The sequence below is a fragment of the Haplochromis burtoni genome, unplaced genomic scaffold (assembly GCF_018398535.1).
Source record: "Haplochromis burtoni strain Fernald_Lab_line unplaced genomic scaffold, NCSU_Asbu1 Contig_94, whole genome shotgun sequence".
NCBI classification, from domain to species: domain Eukaryota; kingdom Metazoa; phylum Chordata; class Actinopteri; order Cichliformes; family Cichlidae; genus Haplochromis; species Haplochromis burtoni.
This window is the reverse complement of record NW_024582455.1, coordinates 1,299,039-1,302,634: the sequence shown is the minus strand read 5'-3', so window position 1 is coordinate 1,302,634 and position 3,596 is coordinate 1,299,039. Positions and strand designations below refer to the sequence as shown.

At 43.3% G+C, this 3,596-nt stretch overlaps 1 protein-coding gene across 1 annotated transcript in view; it reads left to right on the top strand.

The window, feature by feature from the left end:
* The first annotated feature begins 2,153 nt into the window (after nucleotides 1–2,153).
* mrps22 (mitochondrial ribosomal protein S22) overlaps nucleotides 2,154–3,596 on the top strand; it is a 76,190-nt gene continuing 74,747 nt past the window's right edge. The window contains exon 1 of the mRNA XM_042222752.1: nucleotides 2,154–2,669. The gene's annotated coding sequence lies outside the window, so the exon portion shown is untranslated. The remainder of the gene's footprint in view (nucleotides 2,670–3,596) is intronic.

Here is a 3,596-nt window from a genome sequence, read left to right as displayed (position 1 = left end):
CACTGAGATTTGAATTTGAATGCTAATCAATCAAATCAAATCAAATCAAATCAACACACACACACACACACACACACACACACACAGAGAGAGAGAGAGAGAGAGAGAGAGAGAGAGAGAGAGAAAGAGCGTCTGCTATGGTGCGTTTCTTTGTAATGGCGTTATTGAGCCACAAGGGAGCAGCAAAGAGCCACACAGCAAACTTGACCTGAACCATGACAGTTCCCAAGAAGAGCCAAAACGAAAAAAGAAAAAAAAAAATCGTAAGAGTTTCTCAAAATCAGTGAAAGCTGACGATATTCATTGCCACCACATGATGATCGGACCTGCTATGAATCAAAAGCATTTCTTCCTGTTTGCGTAATCTTAAACATCTCTCTGTACCTTTATGTTTGATGGGCCTCATTAGAGATGTAGAGGTTAGTTATATGCCATGCGTATGACCTCTGGTGGGCAGGGGTAAAAGGCTCTCCCTCAGAGTTCCTCTCATAATGTTCTCATTGTCTGAAATTTGCTAAACATAAGCTGGGCTCAAAGACAGCATCTTAGGCAGTGAAGCTTTGGGTCCAGCATGCTTCCATTACGTCTCCTCTTATTTGATTAAATGTACTCTAACTCAGTCCAAACCCACACTGTGCGTAATCTCATCGCGGATGATAAGCATGTAATAAAACACACATTTAAGTTGAAAGGGCACCTTATGCGAATGGTACAATTATGGATTTCCAAGTATGATCATTCGTTTAATTGTGAAGCCTTGCCAAGAGGTATGTAATTGCTTGAAAGAAATATGGCTGAAATTGGATTGTTTTGAGATGTGACCTGGGATTGTTTGGCATCCACATAGAGGCGGGGCCAACTTCCTGTTTTGTATACGTATATTTAAACCAAATATTCACAAATCTCATTATTTAGAGGAAATTCGGAGAATATTAGAATGTGACAATGCAAAACACAGTTGTTGAAGAGCATTACAATAACTGACTGAATCCATTTAAACGTAGGATGTGTCGTTAATCTCATGCAATTTGTATCCTAACAGGCTTCCTGAGAGTATAAATTTGAGAGCATCCAGAAGATGTTTTGCTTTAAATAAGCTCAGTGTTTGGCATTCATATCCGCGTGGGGTTTCTATTACTGATAGTGGGCTGATGTATAACTGGCTTTCAGTGATTATGTGTCTCACACCATCCCCAGAGGTCGGCCTAAGTCTGACCATGAAGTTGGACTGATTTATTATACAGCCTACAGTATTAGAAGAACAGGTGCTGGCCCTTAATGATCCCAGTGGGAATTTGCTTTCGTCTTTGATTAATTGGAATGTTAACAGGAGAAGAGTTATCCTAATAGCTTCTTGTTGCCAACCCTGCGGAAGTTTTTAGAGGGGCGAGAAAGGAAAGCGCTTTAAAAATAGACTCCATCAGAGCACGCTGGGAAAAGACCTGCCATTTAAATCCCGACAAAGCAATTTGCAGCTCATAATCAAGGGAACGGAAACCGTTTTTTATCGCATTTCCCTTTACAGTATAAGCTGGTCAGTTCCGCCACATCCACAGCAGAAGTTAGCGTGAGCCTAACGCTAGTAAATCTTGACCTTGTGTGCACGTTTGTTTGTTTGCTTTAACAGGTCAGCTGGAGCATAACCTCCAGTCGTTGGTGAGAGGTGATATTCCGTCACGAAAACACTGTTATTTGATAAGAGCTCGTGATTATCACGTTGGACAGAGATTATCATACATGAAATGACAAATTAAACAGGTATATTTTTAGAGCCTCCAAAGTGAGATGAGATAATATTTAGCCCGGTGACTGCTTAATTTCAGTCGCTCTTTGTCAGCATCTCACCACCGCTCCTCTCAAAGGCTATCAGACTCAAAGGATGGCGTGTGTGTGACATCTGAGTGGCCCCGTGGTGGCTGGAGGGTACTCAGAGGTCAGTGCGTGATGATTTTGCTCTGCAGATGGATGACTGTCTTTTCCTTGAATAGATGACACTCCTGTGTATTTATAGATATGGTATTTCTAGACATTTTGTGGACCTTTGTTGCCCAAAGTTCCAGTTAACAAACGCGCGGTTCCTATTTATAAACTGTGGCGGTGTATCAACACACACCATTGCAATATTTTTGGCTTAATAAAAGAATTATTATATGTCATCCATTGTTTCGTCGAGTTGTCATTAAGATAGGGATCAGCAGTCACTGAAAACATCACGTAGATCGCCGTGGCAAGCTGGAGATTCACCAGAGGACGCGCTCAGAAAATAAACAACTCCAAATTCAGTAATGGCGTGGACATAGCACAGTACGTGGCAGAAAGGCTGAAACTTTGAGTTTTTCTACTCTGACAGGAGAAGACGAAAAAACGCATGCTGATTGGAACAATTGCCGGATTTTCTGCGAATCAAATCTCTGCATATTTTCCTGTTTGGAGCAGATGTATACCAAACAGTGGTGACCCCCACTCTCCTTTTCAATGGGTTCGGGGTGATGTGCGCCGCGTCTAAGTGGAAACTGTTGCTCTTCAATCTCAAACATTGACCAGAATGCCAGGAATTCAATTGTGTGCAGGCATTGGGAAACCTGCAACCTGCGTGTGACTCGACCTGCCGGGTCGCATCGCCGATGCCCCGTGGAGCATGCAGGCTGTCATACGCGGAACGACTCCAGGTACGCTCCAATGTGTGTGTGTGTGTGTGTGTGTGTGTGTGTGTGTGTGTGTGTGTGTGTGCCGGAGAAGAAGCGAGGGTCAAATGCGTTGCCTCCACAATGAGTTGACCTCATTCGTCTTGTTGATTATAATCTGTCATCTCCGAGAGCACAACAAAGGATACAATCATGGTTATTCAGAACGCGCTCTGCGGAAAAAACGCGTGAAAACAAACCGCACATTGCGCTAAACCTTTTCACCTTGTGGAGAAATAATTATGATTGACAGAAATATTCACCGATGCAGAAATGCGCTCGACTCACATTTAATAATAATTAGCCAGTGTTATTTTAATTCTGACTGCACGGTTGCTGTTGTTATCCCCGCTTAGTCACTTTCCAATTAAGATGATACGTGGGAGATGTGTCCATAAGGCTGTGCTCGCCATAGTTAAATCGTTGTTCTTCTTCATGTCTCAGCAGCTCTAATGTCATTGTGAACTCTATTATTGTTTCCGACAGCCACATCTAGATATATATGGGCTGCTAAACGTGCTCTTAGTGTAAAGGCCTGAAGGAAGCTGCTCTTATATGTCTAAAAAAAATTCCACCAATTCATTCATAATGAATTCGATATATTATAAACTCCCGAGGTCAGCGTAAAAGAAGACTATATTAAAGCAGGCCTGTGTCGCCTGGGCTGAACCTCGGCTGGCCTTATCTGTCTCAGCCCCCCGAGACATCCTGTATGCAGGCCCATTGTTCCCTGCCGCCCTGCTGAACTGACAACCTTTCTGCGCAACTGCACACCTGCTGCGCCCGAGTCCGCACACGTCTTTGTATATTCGCGCCTTTTATAGGCGAGCTTTTTGGTCCTCAAGTTTAAGGTGTGTGTGTGTGTGTGTGTGTGTGTGTGTGTGTGTGTGTGTGTGTGTGTGTGTGTGTGTG